The 22,758-nt window shown below is 43.3% G+C and overlaps 1 protein-coding gene across 6 annotated transcripts in view; it reads left to right on the top strand.

Moving 5' to 3' along the window:
* The window catches only part of EHBP1 (EH domain binding protein 1), a 2,232,712-nt gene that overhangs the window by 271,762 nt on the left and 1,938,192 nt on the right, over positions 1-22,758 (top strand). The window lies entirely within an intron of this gene.

Here is a 22,758-nt window from a genome sequence, read left to right as displayed (position 1 = left end):
GTCCAGCTTCCGTTTCCATCATATATCCATCCACCCTTTCAATAATCCCTCCATCCACCTTTACACTCAACTGTCCACCCATCCATCCATCAACCCTTCCACCCAGCCACCAACCCATCCATACATCCCCACCCACTCAGCCATCTATTCATCTACTCTCTCGCCCATGAATCCACCCGTTCAATACGCCATCCATCCTTTCACTCATCAATCCACTTTCAACCTATCCATCCACTCACCCATCCCTTCATTCACCCTTATCCTACCATTCTTTCACACATCCATCCTTACATCCATCCACTCATTCTTCCATGCATCTACCCTTTCACTCCACTCATTCATCCATCTATCCATCCAGCCTTTCACTCTTTCATCCATGCATCTATCCATTCACCCTTTCACTCATTAATGTATGCATCTATCATCCACTCTTGCACGTATTCATCCATGCATTCTATACATCCACCCTTTCACTTATTCATACATGCATCTATCCATCCACTCATTTATCCATACACCTATCGAACCACCCTTTCACTTATTCATTCATGCATGCATCTAAACATCAACCCTTTCACTCCTCTCATTCATCCAACTATACATCCAGCCTTTCACTCATTAATTTATGCATCTATCATCCATTCTTGTACGTATTCATCCATGCATTTATACATCCACCCATTCACTTATTCATACATGCATCTATCCATCTACTCATTCATACATGCACCTATCCATCCACCCTTTCACTCATTCATTTATGCATCTATCCATTCACCCTTTCACTCATTAATGTATGCATCTACCATCCACTCTTGCACGTATTCACCCATGCATTTATACATCCACCCATTCACTTATTCATACATGCATCTATCCATTCACCCTTTCACTCATTAATGTATGCATCTACCATCCACTCTTGCACGTATTCACCCATGCATTTATACATCCACCCATTCACTTATTCATACATGCATCTATCCATTCACCCTTTCACTCATTAATGTATGCATGCATCTACCATCCACTCTTGCACGTATTCCTCCATGCATTTATACATCCAGCCTTTCACTCATTCATCCATGCATCTATCCATTCACCCTTTCACTCATTAATGTATGCATCTACCATCCACTCTTGCACGTATTCACCCATGCATTTATACATCCACCCATTCACTTATTCATACATGCATCTATCCATTCACCCTTTCACTCATTAATGTATGCATGCATCTACCATCCACTCTTGCACGTATTCCTCCATGCATCTGTACTTCCACCCTTTCACTTATTCATACATGCATCTATCCATCCACTCTTTCACTATTCATCCATGCATCTATTCATCCACCCTTTCACTCACTCTCCCACCCACCCTTTCAAGTCCATTATGGGCATTTGTCTGCGGACCTGCAGATTGAAGAGGCCCATCAAAAACTCTACAGCTGCTGCAGTGTGTTCACAATGCCCCTGGTGCAGGCACAAAGTGAGATGAGAGGCCTAGTGCAAGGACAGAATTAGGGGTGGCCTTAGGCCTGCATGAAAGCCCATGTGGAAACTAATGAGCTTTAATGTAAGCCCTCGATGACGTAAGAAATGAGAGGCCAAGGCGAGTGGGTCAGGGATGTCGGAGAGGGCGGCGGAGGGTGGTGGGGTTAGCAGGTTTTGGCACCAGGTGTAACATAAGGTGTACAGGAAATGCAAAGTGCCAAGGAGGGGTGCATGAGAAGGGAAAGCAAAGTGATTTGAAGATGAGCAGGGATATTGGAGCCCTATGAGGCCCAGGAGTGGAGCAGAGAATACAAGACAGGGAGGGGTCATACAGTTCAAGTCAGAGCAAGGGGCCAAGAGGCAGAAAAAAAGCAGCCTCTTACATGCCATTGCTGGATGTACTGGAGCTGCAAAAGCTTGATGTGCGTCTCGTGCTTGATGAAAATAAAAGGACCAGGGTAGGGCCTGGAAGTCAAACAAGCTTTTGTTGTTCTGCTCTGGGGAAATTAAAGTGCAGGCCCCAGCTTTTACATTGACCCTTTCGCTGCCAATAAACTGCTCAGAGCAACTTATTTACTGGCTGTGACCTACAGGGTTGAACAGCTGTGTATCGTTTTACCATAAATCTGTCTACTTGTCCTTTGGACAAAATGCAAATTAAAACCTCTTGCCCTTCTAAGAAATCTAGATGTCTCGGGCGTCGGGAGATAGGAATTCCCCACCCCTGCCAGCCTCCACCCTCTGCTGCCACGGTCCGCCCTAGGTATTCCTAAATCAGCTCCAAGAGCCCAATCTCACAACTCTAACCAAGCCCACACCTCTGGTTTCTCAAAGAAATGTGCCTTCCCTTTGGTGATCATTCGAAGGCTGGCTGGGTACATCATCATGTATGCTAGGTTTATTGCTCTAAGTTTTTGTTTAACTTCCATGAAGGTTTTCTCTTGGTCTGTACGCTTTGTTTATTATCTAGGAAGATGGCAATTTTGTGGTTGTCATAGCACAACTCACCCGCCCCACGGGCAGCCCTCAGGATGATGTCTCGGTCCTGGAAGTTAAAGACCCTGGCAAAAATGGCTCTCGGGAGTGCCCCCGGTTGAGGCCTCGCCACCAGCTGCCTATGTGCCTTCTCAGTTGCAAACATGGGTGAGAGGCCTGTTAAATTTAGTTTGCTTTTTAGCCATCCCTCAAGGAAACTTTCAGTTTATGGCACCCTCCGCTCGTTTTGTAAAACACCAGAAATCTGAAGTTGGTCCTCCAAGACAGCCCTCCGAATCCTCCGCTCTCTTCTCTTGAGTCTCAGTTGTAGCCACCAGGCAGATTACCTGCACCTTAAGTACCATTACCTCTGTCTGCAGGACTGTTATAGAGTGTTGAGCAGTGATGACTCTGTCATGAAGAAGACCCACATCTGTGGACACCGCAACAATCTTCCCATCCAGGGCAGTGTGTGAGCCCTGTATGGCCTCCAGCATTCTGGCAGCCCTTGTGGCAGTGGCCCTTCAGCATGGTGTACTGCACGATAGTGTTGCCCTAGGGGTTTTGGCAGCCTTATCCTTCCAGATTGCCAGTGGCCCAGAAATAAATCTTGGTACGGGGGGATAAGATTGCATCCACTCCGTTCTCACCACTACCCCCCCCCCCCCCCCCCGCCGACTCTCCAGACCGGTATTGCTCGGCTTCCAGCGCCTTTCACTGTCCGGCACTACTCCACAGCTCCAAACACCTAATGGTCAAGCCCTGTCCTCAAGACTCTAGTTGCTGCGGTGTCACAACCCTGGCCTTCCCATGGCATGGAATACAGCCTTGTTCTTGCCTCTTATATGCCTGCTTCCACTGGTGGGGAGAGAGGAGCCAAGTGCTCACTGACCCACTGCAACACCTTGCCTGGTTCCACCTCGTGGTCGGCTCTCACTTCATGTCCAAGGTCCACTCTCAGATGTTTAGGCCGCCCCCCTCACAATGATCCTAAGGAAAGGAGTAACTGCCATCGGCCCAGGCAGCCCGGACCTTGCAGCTCCCAGCTGCATAATTCCTCCACTTCCGTGGCTGTCTGCTTTGCTCCAAACCACAGGCTGCCGACTGTCAGATGCCGGCCCAGCACCAATCCCTAGCACCTCCTTCCTCGCTCCAGGCAGTGCTGCAGTGATCAGCAGCACCCCCTTCCCCGCTCCACGCAGTGCTGCAATGATCAGCGCATCCCTGGCTCCAACAACAGGACATGCCCAACAGGCCTGGATCTGGTTCTTCCCCAGCCACATGTAAGCCGTGTCTCAATTAGCTATCTTTCTCACCTGGGTTGCCCAACAGAACATTGTGCTCCTCTCCACCATCACCATTGGCGGCACTACGACCCAACGGACCACCAGGCCACCTTCCCTTCCATCCAAGGCAGGGTCACTTGCACTTGGCCCAGCAGGCTGCAGAATCCCCCAATGCAGCAGATAGATAGCACTGCTCCTTTTCCGCCTGACCACCCGGACACCACCGATCAGTCCAAAGTTGTTTTTTATGTGACAGGATTGTCCTCGAGTGTGGCTCCCCACGCCAGGAATCAGCAGTAATTATTTCTGGGATTGCGTAGCGCTCTAGCCATGTGTCCAATTGCCCAACTTCTAGGGGACGCCCCCCATAGGTCCAATATTAAATATTGACAACGATTTATTTCTCCTGACTTGACTCTGTGTATTTAACATGAAGATATTGCATTTTTTTCAGAACTAGAGCTAGGTGTAGTGTCTGTGGAAGTGTAAAGGTGGCGCCAAGGTTGTTGCGTGTGTTAAATGTCTTAATGGTCTTGTTGTGAATGAGCAATAATTAAGAGTAGAATACTGGTGTTTATTCTGTGCACAAGGGTAGGCTATACTGATTCAACATTAGGTCAAAGTCTAGCTCAGTGTGTATGTGTTCTCTTCCCTCCATGCTACAAATAACTTAGAGAATAATTCTCTTGTCACTGCTTCTACTGATACGAGGTCTGCAGATATGGAAGCTATTGCCTCCTTTTGTCCATTGAGGTTACAGGTGAGAGAATTTCTCAGTAATGCTAGAAGCACAGGTGCAAGAGGCCCCAATCAATTGCCAATTACTATTATAAAGCTAGGACTAGATACATGGACTAGCCATTTGAATGCATATTTAGATACTGCTTCTGTACCGGAGAGATTCCTGACTCATGGAGAGGGAGTGTCATCCTCTAATTACATAAAAAAAAGGGTCTATCATTGCCCCACGTAAATATAGGCAAATTATGATGCTGGATGCCACTGAGGAAAATGTTTGCAAAGCGTATCATAAATCATTTAAATAAATAGCACAGGTGCGCCACAAATGAATTTAGACAAAGAGTTTTATATAATCCATGTCCACACGTGTCTTCCAAGTTCTTCCTTTAATTTAATGCAGTTTTTCTAAAACATGATAGAGATGATAAAATAAAAACACAGCCAACATGTTTCGTCCTCATCAGTAGTACTGCTTCAGGGCGAAATAAATCTCTTCTATTGTTGACTTTTATGCAGTATTCCACATGGCAAGCCGAGTTAAAAGTATAAAATGCATCCTTCATCAATTATATTATGTTTAGGAATTGAGCAGCGCCTTAACGGAGGTGAAAAATGGGCGGATGTATGATAATTCCTAGTCTAAAGGAAAGCTTTCATCCGCAAGTGTATTATATTTGGAATTGAGACAGCGCCTTATCTAAGGTGAAGAGTCGATGGGTATATGATATATCCCAGCGAGAGAAATCCAAGGTCCCTGGTCGGGGAGAAAAATATCAGAAAGTGATGGTAAACTTGCAACAATCAGACAGAGGATAATTCTTGCGCCAGTGGAAACCAGGACGTATCATAAATAATTTACAGGATTGATAGAGAAAAGAAAATAGTGCCTTTGGAAGAAGCTGGGTTTAGACGAAATTTCTCCAGATTAGGTAAATAACTGCAATACATCTAATTCTGGAAAAGTATGCTCAGAGGAGTGGTATGCCTGTCTACGCGGCTTATATTGATTTTTCCACTGCTTTCAACCTCGTTGACAGGCACACCCTGTGGAGAAAACTCAGCACTATGGGTATCCCTTAGGGTTTACTGAAACTTATTACTGCCCTGCATACCTCCACATGGTCTCATGTTATGCTTGGAGGCAAGGGGGCATTACAACCAAAACGGACACCAGGAATGGTTTAAAACAAGGATGTCTGTTGGCTCCTCTACTTTTTTAGGTCTCACCTAGCGATGCAGGGCATGCGATGCTCGCCTTGCCGAGACCTATAGTCGTCGGTTTTGCCAGCGAAGGGAGGCAGAAGATGGCACGGGCCCGGACAGGCAATGTGCACACGCAGGCACATCTCCTGTCCGGGCTTTCGGCATGCCACTCCTAACACTGGCGCACCACAAACAATGGCGGACTGGGCTTTTTTTCCTCGCAGCAGGCTCACTTTAATTTGAATTATTCATGTTTTTTTAACCAGCTCTGCACTCGCACTTCAGCAGTTGAGCCACTGCTTGAGCAATGGAGTCCACTTCTTGTGTTTATTTTCAGCGCACTTCCTCAAAGGTGGCACGCATATTTCTTTCTCCATGGTTCGCATTTTTTTTACTAACTTGCCTCCCAACGCGACATAGGATACTGTTCCCCCTCATGTGCGAACACGGACGACTGATGCCACTTTAATTTTTAACTTGTTTGTGGGCAGCTTTGGTTTCCTACCTCTGACACAGGGACTTTCGTTTCATGGGAAGAACATCATACATTCTCTATCGCCATTGCTCTTTTGCACCAGATTGGGGTGACAAATAAAATCCATATCCAAGTGTGTGCACCTGATGCTCAAGGGCCGCCCGCAAAAGGGCCCTTGAATGTCCTCAAAGCATCACATTTTATCCGAATGCTATTGGGGTTGGGGGCAACAGAAGTTCACTTTGCCTATGGCACCAGCTCGCGATGAACTCCTGGGTGTATGAATGAAGCTCTTAAGCTGAGGGTCTAGCTTAATGCATGCAATTGGTGGCAGGAGTATTCCTGCAAATCCAGATACCTGCTGTCAAATATGCTCCTCGCAGGGTAGAATAAATAAGCTAGGAGAGGAAACAACATTTGCTAAACCAGTAAGCCTCGCCTTTGAAACCTGTTGGTTTTGCCAGTGTTTTTTTTGCGATGCTTTGCAGAATCGGCAAAATGTGTTGCATTATGGGAAAAGTCAAACAAGCATTTGCAATGCAATAGGTCTGGCATTTGCGAGAGTCTGAGCTATTGGCATTGTAAATGACAATGCCTTTTATTTATGTAATGGTTTTTAAAAGAAATAAATAAAAGATAAAAGGGTTTGTCATTTACAATGCCAATAGCTTAAACTCTCGCAAATGCAAGACCTATTGCATTGCAAATGCTTGTTCATGATATATTTCTGACCTGTCTGAATTGATGGGTTGTATTGGTAGAGATGCTCCTAAGTTGGGGTCTTATCCCATGGGTATGCTACTATATGCAGACGATACGGTTTTATTAGATCTGACACCTAAAGGATTACAGAATCATCTTAACCTTTTATCATCTTATACAGAGACTCGTTTTTTTTAAAAGGTGATATAAATAAAATTAAGGTTATGACGCTTTGTGCAAGGAGTTGTCGTGCAACTATGAGATATAACTGGCGTCTAGATGGAATTGCCCTGGAACAAGTTAAATCTTACCCCTACCTAGGGAAAATTGTCACTGCCAATTTGGCAGACCGTGAGCATACTGCACATTTGATGAATAGAGCAATGGCCCACACAAATGCACTTCAAGCTCTGCATGGAGTAACGGGTCAAAGGGACTTTAACCATCTTTTAACTGTATGTAAAATGAAAATTCCTCCAACCCTGTTATATGGTGTAGACACAGTAAAAGCAGATCATTGGCACTTTATGCATACGGTTGAGGGTAAGATTCTGCGTTCTATTTGCACCTTAAATATGATGGCACAGATCAAGGCACTATGATTAGAAATTGGCTTGGTAAGCACATTCATAAGAGGATTGGGAGCCATAATACCTTGTGATTTTGCCTCCTGCATTAGAAAGCTAGCTGCCATAGAATGTTTTGCACCTTCAAGAGAGGATGGTATATTAGTTGCAAATTTTCCGTTCGCACTGAATCACCTTAGCTTAAATAAGGTAGATTTACAAAATATGAGCTAATACCAACTTAAAAGCAATTTGAAAGTATCTGGGGAAAATAAATCCATGGAAACTGACATTTGGCTACGTGGTAAGAAAGAGGTTATGTGAAATAGTAGAGTCCTGTCGAGTTGGGGTCCCACAACCTTATTTAAGCTGTAATTTCGATCACTGGGTTTGTAGATGCATACTATTGTGTAGGGTATTTTTTTCTCTGTAAACAGTGTGATAGATGCTTGGTGGATTGTAATATAGGAGAACAGATTGTGTACTGTATGTAATGATGTATGTTAGATCATGTTTTATTTGTTTGTCCCTCTTTAAAATCTCCCTGATTTTTCTAAAACTGCTTTTTTTATTTTTAATATGGCATCAAAACAGCAAAAGCCACGACTGAGCTGTTATATTGTCCAGAAAAATAATTGATTTGTTGCAAATTTTGTACATTTTTTTAGTCTTTTTTTTTTTAGAACTGTATTAACTGATGAAATATTTGCTGTTTTATTGTTGCTCTCATTGTAGATCTAAATCTTCAATAAAATGTTGAAATCTTGGGTGTATGTGTTTGGGAAGATGCCTTGAAGGGCTTCTTCCCTACAGACAAAGGTTTGTTTGTTTTTTTGTTTATGAACTATTGTGTTTGAAGAACTTGTTATATGGTTCCATTGACTTTTGATTGCGTTCTTTAGTGTAAAGTTTGTTTGAAATTACAATGGATGCAAATCTGAGTAAATCTAAAAAATAAAAACACTGACCTCAGTTCCAGCTTCTCAGACAGTTGGAAGTTCAACTAATGAGATGCTATGCATACTTGCTTATGGATTAAAACATGGCAAAATGGTACGGCGAGAGACAAAAAGTTACAATTTCCTGAAATGGTATATTTGAATTGAAGAAACTTGCGTACTTGAGACATAGATTGTTTGACCCAAAACCTGCGCAGTTTGAATCGATGAACACATTTGATTTCGTAGCCAATGCAAAGGCACAACAGAGAATGTGGAAAGGTCAATTTGGTAAAGCTGCACATCATTGGATGAATACTAGGTTGTGTTTGCCGAAAAAGGTACAATGGGAATGTGTTTTGTGACTGCCAGTGATCAAGTAAAAGACAAATTAAAAAGAAATTAAAAGTACAATTAATACGCGTATGAAGACGAGGTATTGATGGATGGGTTGTTGACTGCGAATTCTCCGCCACCTAATATTGAAGTTGGTGAATTGGAATTGGGCCTGGAGATTGGAATTTCAGTATTGGAATTTTTATCACAGATTAGGACAGTAGTTGCTCAGGATGGTGTTTTAACAAGTGGATTTAATTCCAAACAAATTATTGATTCAAAAACTGATCAACGTAGGGTTATGACATTTGTTTAATTGGCACATTTAAATTTGGAAGCAGGAAAGCGTGCTTGTCATGCACATGAGATACTAAGGGTGCCGAATGAGATGAGTGTACCCTTGATCCAAAGAAGAATTTGTAAGCCACATGTATTTGAACAAACAGAAAATAAGAAAAGAAATACTTACACAGTTGAGAGTGTATTTAAAAAGAATTGTGGAAATTATTAGAGATTGGGGAAAATGCAGAAATGTATAAGCGTTAATGGATTTCAAATTGGAACACATAATCTTGATTTTCTCTATGCTATGAAATTGCCATAGAAAATAGCCCTAATGAAAATTGTAGTCCATAGAAATTGTTGATTTGATTACGGTTGGCAACAAAGTTAAAGACTCAATTGCAAATATTGTGTTATGAAGAGTCCTACACTGCCAATGGAAACAAATGAAAATTCAGAATCTTTAGAAAATGTGAATGCCTTTATTTGTGTATCAGTACAAACATTTCATGAATTAAGAAATTACACAATGAAATGTCAGAAGAGGGGAGGGAAAAGGCGGGATGCAAATTAGACCAAGACGATTTGTGGAGATACACTGATGAGAGGTTTGTCTGGCCAGATTTACTGCTACTGCATATTGGTGGTAAATGGAATTGCACTTGTGGCACATTATGGTACAGGTTTAATCCTCATTTTAGAAATGTTGCACATGATTTGTGTCTTCAGAGGTGCATAATATGTCAACAAAACAATGTAGTAAATAAAATTTGTGTAACAATGCGCCATGTAGGAAAAGCAGCATGTCCCTTCAAAAGATTACGGAGTGATTTTGTAGAGATGTCCCTATGTAATAGCTTGAGGTATATTCTAGTGATTGTATGTTTTCAAGGTAGATTGAGGTATACCCAATAAGGAGGTTTGATGCAATAACAGTTGTCAAAATATTATTGAGGGAGTTGATCCCTAGGTATGGAATGCCAACTCCGATTGAGACTGATATAGGAACACATTTTAAGAATGCTATCATGAAGATTTTGTGTAGTACATTGAACATTGATCAGAAGTCTCATTGTAGTTAGCATGCAGAAGTAGGACAAGTTGTTGAGTGTAATAATGGAATGCTAAAGAATGCGTTAGCAAAAGTGTGTGTTTCAACTACTCTGCAATGGCCATATGCACTTAACGCAACTTTTACTAAGCATGAGATGTACTCGAAATAAAAATACAGCATTGAGTGCTCACAAAGTGTTGATGGAAAAAGGCCTTGATTCCTGGAGTACCATCTGCAGCTCTTGTGAATATTACTGATGATTTAATCTTGGTTTACTACAAGCTCCTAGCAGATACCGTACCCTGTATCTCTGATCAGGTGCAACTTGCTACACCTTCTGCAAGCACAGAGTCATGCTATGATCTGCAGTCATGTGAAAAAGTTCTCATCAGAAAGCATGTGAGAAAATCCTGCCTTGAATCAAGGTGGAAGGGCCCGTATCATGTGATTTTGGTGACTATTATGAAAAGGAGTGTGAAGGTTTGCCATATAGGATTCGTGCATATCGCTCCAGGAGACTGTGTTCTTCTGATGAAGAAACAAAGTCAAAAAGAAGTTTGATACGTAGATCCGGAGGAGGGGACAAAATAAAAGGAAAGGGAGAATAGGGAATCTTGATTCAAGTTGATCTGCCTGGAGAGAGAAGCAGAGCGGTGCAAACCAGATCTGAGCAAAGTGGTGAAAGATAAGCTAAAGCAGTAAATAAAAGTGCTGACAAAGAATCTTTGCAATGGAGAATCATCGTCTGAAAAGCTTGTAACAGGTGGTGCACCAAGAACAACAAAAAGAGAGTAAATGCCAAACGATAAGTACACAGCTTCTGAATGAGAGTATCTCATGAAGATCAAATTAGAGGAAAGAGATGTGGATATGAACAGTTTTAAATTTTTGTTTGCAGATTCCAAAAAGCCATTGTTAAGTAAAATAACAGATGACGTTTGAAATGATCAATGTCCTCCTGGTGGAAATCTCCCTAACACTACGAATAGTTCAATGTTTCACCGCTGCCAAGTACCACACATCAGGCGTTAAACAAATGCATTTTAATGTGGTGACCTCATCACTGCATTAAAATGCATTGTCACTCATTTCTAGTGCCTTGACCACCTGCGTGCGCGAAGCCTCAGTAAACTAAGCAGCCAGTGACTGTCTGTATGGCGACGTTGTGGTGGAAACGGCAGCGCACATGCTGCCATGCTGGCGAACATGATGCTGCTCTTAGTTCTAAATCAACTCAGAGAAATTTGTACTTTATTTTGTTGCTGCAAGCGTAGTGCGGATTAAGGTCCTTTTAAAAAAAGAAAAACGATCTCAGATTAGGGCAAGCATCTCTGGGCCATGTGGGTCCTACGTCCTGGTGTCACTAAAAATAAACTTCAAACAGCAACGCCAGACCCGCCGTCTCAAAGGGATCCGGCATCCTCTGTTATTTTTCTGGGCGAATGCGCTATGCTACAGTTAATTGGCCCAACCAAGAAGCAATTTGAATGTTTGTGTGCTGCTCGTGCTCCTGGATGCGTAGCCCTTCACAGTGTACTGTGAGGAGATGGTGACGATTCCGACTTGTACAGAAGGTGCATGCACAGGCAGTGTAGCATGTCTCCTGACTGGATCAGTGCTAGTGATGGAGAGCATGATCTTGGCTCTCTCCCCACTCCTCAGCCCATGATTGATGCTCATCTTTGTCACATCAATCCTGATAAGATCGCCGCTGCCCACATGACACCAGGCAAGCTGAGTGAGGTTCCGACAATTAGGTTGGCAGACTGGCAGACACCTCATAGAGTAGTCCAGCGCAGTACAAGTGCAGCAACCAGGCAAGTCCGCTGGGCCTCTGTGAGCACTGCAGTTGGCAACCACCAGCCCTACAGGTGACCCACTGGCCCTCTCCTACCTAAGAACCTAGCCTATGGCGGTTCTGGCTCAGCTTGGCACTGCAGTAAGGAGGACTGTAGGTGGCACAGGTGAGATTCCCGCAGACCACTGAAGTGCAGTAGCGGTTATGCCCGAGTATGGAAGTGGGGTCAAAGACATTATCGCTTGAAGGGCAAACTATTCTGTAACTATTTTGGTCTTTGATGTTTATTGTTTTGTTCTCCTTTTTTAGAGTAAACAGTTTAATGGTGACACAATTGCTTTATAGTAGAAAGGGGCGATAGGTTACTGACCTTGCATTTCACGTGTTGCGTACCAGTTTCAAGAACTTTTTAGAGCTTCTCATTGCTCAAAAGGATATCATTTCAGGGCAGGCTCCTGATATTCATATGCTTCCCGCGTCTTCATTGCTTGCTTTTGCTCGCAAGAATGTGTCACTCCTAGTCGTCGAATGTCACTCATAGTTGCAATGAAATTAATAAAATGTCACACATAAGCAATCTTAAACCTTGGCAGCAATTAACCAGTCAGAGCAGCAGGGGCTCGACAACTTCAGTGCAGAACAGATAAGACTACCACTTGGGTTCGAAGTTCGAACGATGGCTGTTTGGGGAGTATAGGAGTAGAGGTACTCCGAGAAGAGAAATGGAAAACATAGAAAGAAAAGGGGAAAAGGAATACCATATTCTGTTACAGATTTCCCTCCTTTTCGTTTTGCAGGTTCCACCCTTTTTCTCCTGCAGCTTTCCCTCCCCACCTTGCTACAAGTTTATATTTTTGTTTACATTTCCGTCCCATCACTAGCAGGTTTCAACACTCTTTCTCTACTCTTAGAGGTCTCATTTTGCAACGTTTCAATCCTCAACTGAAGAAGTGCTTGAACTAGTGTCACTGTGCCAGTATATTAATCTAAACACCTGTTTTGTGCTATCACCCAGCAAATATAATGAAGAATCAAAGTATTTGTTTGTCGCAGTGAATCCATGTTTCCTGGCTGCGTATTTTTCTGGTGCTTTGCACCAGTTAACTTCTTATAGTTTCTCGTTCCTCAAATGGGTGTGATTTCTCATAATTATACGTTTGCCTCATCTTCATTGCTTGATTTTGCTCACGAGAAAGTGTCACTCATAGTCGTTGAAATGTCACTCATAATTACACTAAAATTATGAAAATGTCACACAGCAAACTGAAACCTTAGCTACTATGCCTACTTGGGAAAATTCAGATCGACGTAGCAGTAATTTTTATGCATCCCGGTTGTTTGCATGCTCGTGATTTAGCAATGTGTTTGTGGTGCAGCTGGACTATCACTCCAGTGAGCAGCTAATGTTCTTCTAATTGCACCTTGACGATCTCGCGCTGCTGTGTTATGAAGCAGGCTGTGGGAAAGAAAGCATGCCAAGCGCGCGCATTGCTCTGCGGCGTCCAACGGACGAAAGAAAGATTGTAACGAAGAGGCGGAACCGTTTCTGGAGTGTAGGGGCGTTAAGGCAGCGAGGTGCTAGAAGACAGCTTCTTGTTGTCCAGAGTGTTTAATTGGCTTCGGAAAATTGCTGCAGCTGCCATTGGGAGATAAATTGACTGTGCTGAAGTACTGACCAGGATGTTAACAATATGCTCTTCGGAGAAGGGCATGGCAGATAACATGAAACAATTGACACATCACTGGTAAATTGAGCATGCATTATTCTTGCACACTTGCCGCTGATTTCAGCTTTTTTTCGTTAGGGCGATGTAAAAATAGATTTAAGCGCAATTACAAAATACATTAGCTACAGAAACGCCACGACACAGTATATTAAACCGTGGCAGATGTTTTTGGTTCTCTTGCGCTGCTTAATTTGACTTACGTGAAATGTGCGTTGGCCCGTTTCTTCTAAACTTCGTGCCACAATCAAATCATTTGAAACTTTATTATTAATTTGAAACAAATGACTGATACAATTACTATTTATAAAGCGCACGGCGCACCCTAAATTGTCTGTAGGCCCCGAATAAATATTATTGCGTGTCTTCAGCAGTTGGTGTAGGAAGACGTAATCTGCGTCAAACCCTTTAGAATCCGAAGCATTCATTAAGACTTGGAACAAACAAATTCCCGTGATGAATCTCAAGGAAATTCCCCACTGCATCTCTGCGAGATCAACATGTGGCTTTAACAAACTGTATTCGAACCCCTTGGCTGTTTACTCACAAGTGCAGAGCTTTGACTGTGTCTTGGACAGTATATTTTATTGCAGCGCTTACTTTTTTCTCGAGAACTAAGTCAAATTCATCAGTGTCCATTTACAATTCTGTTACAGTTTTATAGAGGTAAGGTGGTCGTTACACATCACCTCTCATTTCCGGAAACCGCTGTTTCGATGTTCATTAGACCATTTTACTTCAGTACTCTTTGCTAACTCTTCTCCTTTAGCAGAGCAAACCATTCATACCCTAGACTACAGTGCAGCGTGGAGGCCCAGAGCATAAACCAAAATAAGTGTTCATCAAATGTATAATTATTTTTCTAGTGTACTCTGGGACACTGCTGAGGATCTTTTTTTTTTTTTAAAGAGCTAAACAAGATCATGTGACAGCCTTCACCTGGGAGAGAAAGGAGAGATCCCTATCTAATTTAATTCAAAGATTTCTCGCCTCATCTACCGCATCAGGTGGGGACCCAAGCTCAGAGGGCCACCAAGCACTTGACCAAATAGGTGTGCACTTGAAAAGCAGTATTTCAGTTTTGTCCAACTTAATAATTAAACAGCTGTTCCTCATCTATTCGGCTACTTTCACCAGGCATAATTTGAAAGAATTATGTAGCTCACAATTGACCTCCAGAAAGGAGAACGTCAGCTGAGTGTCGTCAACATGTGCCACTACAAATGGTTAGATAATATTCGATGAAGGGGCCATGTAAACATTAAACAGAGTGGGACTTAAGTAGGGTGACCAGATTTTCAAAATAAAAGAAACCGGAACAGCCATTGATATAGAACTAGGACTAAATGTTGGCACTAGTCAGTGCAGTGTCAACATTTCCTATTTCTCTGTCACTGGATATCTATCTATCTATCTATCTATCTATCTATCTATCTATCTATCTATCTATCTATCTATCTATCTATCTATCTATCTATCTATCTATCTATCTATCTATCTCAAGAAAGCCATATATGGAACAACTCCAGCATGGCCGATGAAATCTTTCATTTTCATGCTACAGAGGTGTGTGTTTTCGAAACATACACACACCCTCTGTAGCATGAAAATGAAAGAAATATTCAGCCATGTTGGGATGTGTTTCAAGGGTAGGTTTGTGATTCTGGTCTTATGTGATGGAATCTGCATGCGTTGATTCACCTCTCATTAAATCCTCCTGTGCTGCCTGAATGAGGACAGGTAGCACCAGTACGAGACTCTATTAAACAAAACTCTGTCCCTGGTGTAGGGGAGCCTGGTGTGAACATGAGCCTTTACAGCGCATGGATAAATGTTCGTGCTCACTCGACTCTCTCTGAAAACCGGGATGTGTATTTATTTTTGTAGAAAGTGTTGGGACTCCAGGACAGTCCTCAAAAAAGCCAGGACTGTTCAGTCTAATCCGGTACGCCTCTGTAGCATGAAAATGAAAGAATCCTTCAGCCACGTTGGGGTGTGTTGCAAGGGCAGGTCTGTAATTCTGGTCTTGGGTGATGGGTTCTGCAGTGGTTGACTCACCTCTCATTAAATCCCTCTGTGCTTCCTGAGTGAGGTCGGATAGCATAATATTCACACAGCCCCAGGAAAAAACGCAATTCATCCTTATCCATGGGAGGGTGAGCACTCTTAATGGCCTCCACATTGCAAAACTTTGTTTTAATCCCCTCATCCGAAGCTAGATGTCCTAAGTATTCCACTTCCTGCAATAGAAGCTTGCAATTAGTAGGTTTCACAGTCATAACTCTAGACAGAAGAGTGGTCAACACATTATGCAACACAGTACATGTTCTTCCTCTGTATCAGTGTAAATGAGTATATCATCTCGAAATGGCTGCACATGTGGCATTTCCCCAAACAAGCCATCCATACATTTTTGAAAAACACTCGCCTCCGATGCAAGTCCAAATGGCAGCCTCAAGAATTTGAAAGCCCCAAACAGAGTCACAAAGACGATGAGTGACTAAGACTCCTCCGAGAGCTGTATTTGGTGATAGGCCGAGTGCAGGTCAATAATTGGAAAAATGAGAGCACCCACACATCCAAGAAATGCTAGCTAATATTGGAAGTGGATGAAAATCCACTACAGTATTCTGGTTGAGTGACTTCAGGTCCCCACATAACCTGAGATCACCAGTCCTCTTCTTGGTCAAAACTATGGGAGAGACCCATTCTGATGCATCAATAGGTGCAATCATCTTTTCTTCTTTATGTTTGTCTTATAACACCTTCAGATCCTCTCTGAAACTCAGAGGCACTGGTCTGACCTTGTGCTCTACAGACACAGCATTTTTGAAGTCTAATGTTGTGCTCAAATACCAAACACAGTGCCAACTACGTCTTTAAATACACCAGGATATAACTCAAACATTCTGTCCACAACAAAACTCTTAAGCTTCATGGACAATAAAGCTGAATGTGGCTCTCTCAAAACAATGGGAGCATCCTGCCCAGGGCACAGAATGATGCCAAGATTTGCCAGATCTTTCTAACCCACAATATTTCTCCCATTCACTGGCACATATATATACTTTTGTGGTGATGGACCTACCCAAACACACTACAGTAGACCTGAAAATTCCAAGAAGGTCTACGCCCTGTTCCCCAAATGCCTTAGGATTGATGTCAGGAGCAGACAAAACTGGCATAACTTGAAAAGCGTGCGATCTGCCAAGATAGTAACAGGATGTCTTGAATCCGCCATTACTGAAATCTGCTTACCATCTATCACTGCATCTTCAATGGGTCCCTTAATTTTCCGTTCTGAAGGAGATGGAACTGCAGGCAAATCCATAGCTAGTAGTACATTCCAACATTTTTTGGTATTTTCACGCTCTTCATTCTCAAAATGTTCCACATTCACACTACTAATCTTGACTCTGTTGGTATTACTTCCCCCAGTTGTCATCATTCCCCTACATACTCCTTGAAAATGACTCATTTTGTGGCAGCGGTTGAATCTCCTACCATTTGCCGGACAAGATGGAATATTTCCTATATGGTTCCTGGATCCACACCTATAACATATCTATTGCCCCCCACAACGTTGCTGACCTTTCTGAACCCTCCAGGCAATTATTGCCTTGTTACTCAATGCACATACCACCTTCTCATTAGTAACAGAATTGATAGCCGTCTGTGATTGCCCTGCATGATTAGACAGTAAGTTTGACTTAATAATAGATTTTTCAATGCTTTTAGCTATGTCTATTGTTTACGCTGAAGTCCCTCACACCACCATCCCAATTTCTTTTTTTAATCCTGGCCGAATAATTCAGGAATAAAGCAAAAAGGGCAGATTTATCCGAGCTAGTTTTAGACTTCCCAATCTGCACATTTATTTTCTTGATCCCTCATTAATTTTTTCTGTGTTTGTACTGTCTCCCGCGTTCCTTTGCTCAACCCCAGGCATTGGTCTGCGCAGGGGTGTCAGTTAGCAAGCCCAATCTCCTGCTTCCCTTTGCTCAACCCCGGGCATTGGTCTGCGCAGGGGTGTCAGTTAGCAAGCCCAATGATGAAGCATGCCACAATTTGAGAGTGAAGGCAGTTTTTCAACACAGGGCACATGCCACTTAAACTTAATAAGTGTGTAAGCTACATTCCTACCTCCTTTTGTGTGTATACAGTTTATCCAGGGGAGATTGGGGCAGGAATTTACCCCCTTCTTAAAGTGTGTTGGAGCCCAAATTAATAAACCAGTTAATCTCACCAGTATTTGATGACGATGTGCAGAGTAAGGACAAATGAAATAAACACAAAATTCCCAAAAATGCATTTAAAACGTAAACACATAAGGAAATTTGAGCCCTGGAGGAAGCTGCTCCACTTCTCAATCTGTGGCTGTGCGGCGGTAACCCTTTCTGACACTTAAAATGGCATCACAATGGCGTGATGAGCTGACATCACCCAGCGTGCGTGCTGTCCAAGGTACAACAAGACTTAGAAGTCCTCCAGCGAGTCTGCGCTGCCACAAGAAGACGTCCCACTGTGACGCACTCATCCCGAAGGATCTTCCTATGGAGAGTGAGCACAAAGTACTCACACAGGGATAACTGTTTGCCTCACGTTGAAAGCAACGCATACCTGCCGCACTAAGGGCACAAAACAAACCAGCAAATACACAGCAGAATAGCACAGGGTCCAACAACCTGCAAGCTTCTTCTCCTCTGCTGTCCCTCCGACAGCAGGCTCAGGTCCAGGGAACAAATGCTGCCAAGGGAAATGACAGTTGGTGGGTCTGAAGCTGATCCAAGAAAATTAATTCCACTGCTGGTACCAAAGAATGTAAGATGGGGTGAACCAGGTCGAACCAGGTTCCAGGCGCAGGAAACAATATTTTTTCTCCACATATAATTATGGCTCCTGGCAGGTGCCCCAATAAGGGTTTCTTAGCGAGTACGCTGAAGATCTCAGCCGCTTCACGAATTCACAGGTGACCCGGAAGTCAGGATAGGAGTCACCTACAGACGTGACAGACAAAAAACACACAGGAGATATTACTGCTAAACCAAAGAGATAACTGAACAGAAGAGTGAGACGCGATCGATAGACAGCCAGGACGGAAATGGAACCGGTTGGGAGAACGAGAAGAACTTTATCTCTTACTAGACCGCCCTGAAAAAGTCGAGTGGGCAATTCCCCACAACAAAACACATGTTGGCTGGGCAATCCATTGAATAAAAGAACACAAGAACTCCAAAACAACTGCAATTATTTGAAAGAGCTCGATCCACCGTATCACTTAAAATTGTAACTGTACCACTTAATGTATACCTATCACAAGTAGAGATTTAAGAAAACAGCGTATGTTACAGATGTGGGTCAAAGCAACATATTGGAAATAATCCAAGTTGTACTGTCATTAACCGCAGATTCGCCCAAAAAAAAGGGTAATTTCCAAACTGACTGCAGATCTTCCATGAAAGTAGTCAGCACAGCATTTAGAGTTAATGCAGTGTCAACATCTGAATAATTTCAATAACACCTAATTAGTAACCTTGTGTTAACTATTGATGATGATATAACTTGTTCTTCTTCTTTCGAAGCTGCATTAGGTCTGGCACTTATATAGGTGATATAGAATTAAAGATTGACAGACTCTAGTTCTCCCATTACCTTTTTATCCAACATTATTTTTAATGATACTTTAATAAGTAATTGTTACATACACATTTTCATCCAAAAGCTTTTAGTGGATAAGACATTGTAATGTTAGGCAATTTTGTTGAGCATTTAAGTGTTTTTGGATGAAAATTGTATGTTGCAGAGAATGGTCGCATCTTGGTTGGATGGAAAGATCTAGCTAGAATGGGTATTATTCTCAAACCGGGAAGTGATCAGCCACCTGTTTTGGGTGATATGCCTATTGCCTCAATGGATTTATCTGTAGATACTTATACTAGTGAGATCAATGGTATAATTAGTAAGCATAAAAGCATATTTGAGAATAGAGTAGGTTGTGCTAAATGTGTTGTTCATGACATAAAGCTCAAATAAAATGCAGTTCCTGTTAAGAACAAAGTTAAACTTGTACCTCTTAGCTTTAGAGACCAGTTAAAAAACCTATTGGATGGAATGTGCAAGGATGGTATAATTCAACCTGTTGACACTTCTGAATGGGTTTCAGCTATTGTTTTGGCCAAGAAAAGGGATGGACATTTGCGTTTGTGTGCAGACTTGAGATCACTTAACAAGAACATTGTGGTGGATTGCCATCCGTTTCCTGAGATCCAAGAAATGCTAATGGCAATTGGTGATGCCACTTTCTTTTCTATCATTGATCTCAAGTCACCATTGTATTGTATTGTATTGTATTGTATTGTTATTTATATAGCGCGGTTGCTGCCCAATGGGCGTCCAAGCGCTGAAGCATGAAGACAGAACTGGGAGTGACGGAGGATTAGGTTTCAGTGGACCTCGCAAACAAGTAGGTTTTCAATTGTTTGCGGAACGAGAGCAAGTTTGAATTGGTCCGGAGATGTAGTGGGAGTGAATTCCACATCCTAGAGGTGTTTTAGGAGAACAGCCTTCCTCCGGTCCTAGCTCTCCTAACTCTGGGTACTACGGCCAGGAAGGCCTCCGTGGACCGGAGGTTTCTTTTCGGATGATATTGGGTGACTAGCTTATCAGTGATAGCTGGGCCTGTCTTCCAGAAGGCCCGGTGGGCAATGCATAGTGCCTTAAATGCCACTCTCTGTCTCACTGGGAGCCAGTGTAAGCTGTTCAATGCGGGTTTGGCAGATTGCATCCGTGGAATCTGTAGCAGGGTGCGGGCTGCACTATTCTGCACCACTTGAAGCTTTCGTAGGGTTGTCTCGGGGGCTCCAACATACAGGGCGTTGTTTGAGTCCAGCCGGGACTGAATCAGGCCCTGTACTGCCACTTGTTTGGCTTCCATTGGGAGGAGGTGAAGGACTTTCCTTATTGTTCTTAGTAGGCCAAAGCAGATGGCGGATAGTTTGGTGGCCTGAGTGGAAAAGGAGAGTCTTTTGTCAAGCCATACTCCTAGGCTTTTTACGCTTTCTTTGGGAGTGGGAGGGGGGCCCAGGCACGGAGGCCATAGGGAGGTGAATGACATTAGTGATGCTGGACCTAGGAGCAAGAGCTCGGTTTTGTCTCCATTAAGTTTTAAGGAGGAGCATGTCATCCACTTCTTGATATCCTCTAGGCAGTTCATCAGACTTCCTGAAGTAAGTCTGGTGCCCTCTTGAGCCAGTGAAACCACTAGCTGGGTATCGTCAGCATATGATACAATTTTTATGCCATAAGGTTCGACGATCCCAGCCAACGGCTTCATGTATACATTGAACAACGCAGGGCTCAGTGAAGAGCCCTGCGGTACCCCGCAGTTCAGGGGTTTACTGGCTGATCTTGTGTCCCCGTCAAAGATCTGAAAGGATCTATTGTTCAGGAATGAGTCAAGCCATCTTAAAGCATCACCTGTGACGCCGATGTTGCACAGACGGTTCAGCAAGGTGGCATAACTGACCGTGTCGAAGGCCGCGCTTAGATCAAGGAGGATCACTGCCACTGATCCTCCCTGATCTAGTATCTTTCGTGACTCTTCGGTGACCGCAAGCAGGGCAGTTTCAGTGCCGTGCTTGGGCCTGAATCCTGTCTGGGTTGGGTCGAGGAGTGAGTTGTTTTCCAGAAATTGTACAAGCTGGGTGTTTATGTGCTTCTCCAGCACCTTACTTACCCAAGGGAGTAGTGAGATTGGGCGGTAACTGGAGTGATCTTCTGGGTTGAGGGTGGGTTTTTTCAACAGTGCCCGAACCATAGCTCTCTTCCATCCAGTGGGTACTGTACAAGAGGATATGGAGGCGTTAAGGAGGTCCAACACCACGGGGAGAGTGGCTTGGCTTGCCTGGAGCAGTATCTCTGGTGGGGCAGGATCAAGGGGAGAGCCGGATTTAACTTGACGTGCCAGTTGGTGCAGTGTGTCCAGGTTTAATGGAGGGAAACGTTCCAGAATTGGCTGCCCTGGGGGGGGGGGATTGCTCGGAGAAATATGATTGGGTATTTCTGGATTGCTGGCTACTGTCGGAAAGGCGGAGTAGATCTGAGTGACTTTATTATGAAAGAAGTCAGCAAGTTCGTTACATTGTTCTAGCGTTTTTGTAACAGGGGGAGCGGTGTTCACGTTAATACATTTTTTAACTAAGTGGAAAATTTCCTTAGGTTTTGATTTGGCTGCCATTATTTGGTCTGCGAAGTAGGATGCCTGGGCCGCTCTGACCCCATTTCTGTAGTCCTTGATTGCCTTTTTGTATTGGGATTTTTTTCCAGGAAGAAAATCGAGTCGCCAAGCTCTCTCTTTTTTCCTGCAGAGGCGTTTTTGGTCTCTCAAGGAGTCTGAAAACCAGGGCGCAGATTTATGCGACCTCGTGGGGATGGATTTTCGTAGAGGGAGGATCGTGTCCAATGACTCCCTGATCCAACCCTCATAGTTTTTATTTGCTTGGTTGGGGTCTGTGCAGGGTAGTGGGGGAGAGCATTCTAGGTTGGATATCCATGGTTCTATGGGAAGTTCTTTCCAGTTTCTCTTGGTTATGGGTTGGGGGGTCGATGAAGGGGGCTTGAGGGTAGACCAGGTAAGTGGAACTAAGAAATGGTCCGACCATGGAAGGCAGGTGGGTTGCCCCACCATTAATTCAGTGCAGTTACTGAATATCGGGTCAAGGAGGTTGCCCTTTTCATGGGTGGGGCTTTAACCAGCTGGATCAGCTGAAGGGCTGCTAGGTCCTCTGTTAATTCCCCGGCAGCACCATCAGGTGGCACTTGCAGCTAAATCACAGGACTTGACAACGCTTGTTACAACCTTTGGCGCCTTCAAATTTTCAAGTGTTTTTCAGAAGCTTATGGATTTTTTATTGAAAAGTGTCAAGGATGTACAAACATTTCAGGATGATATCCTGAATATTGGTATAAATATTGTTGAACATACTACTGTACTTGATAGAGTACTAAGCATTTTAAGTAGTAAAGGTAGGACTGCGTCCAAAGAAAATGCAAGTTTCTGGTTAAGCAACTTGATTACTTGGGACACACTATTATACCTGAAGGTATTAAGCCTAAACAATATTTGAATGATGCTATCCGTAAGTCACCTGCACCAGTTGATAAAGACTCATTGACATCTTTTT

This window comes from Lissotriton helveticus, chromosome 6, assembly GCF_964261635.1.
Source record: "Lissotriton helveticus chromosome 6, aLisHel1.1, whole genome shotgun sequence".
In the NCBI taxonomy this organism is placed as follows: domain Eukaryota; kingdom Metazoa; phylum Chordata; class Amphibia; order Caudata; family Salamandridae; genus Lissotriton; species Lissotriton helveticus.
Note: the sequence above shows the minus strand (reverse complement) of the source record. Positions and strands in the feature narration are given on the sequence as shown.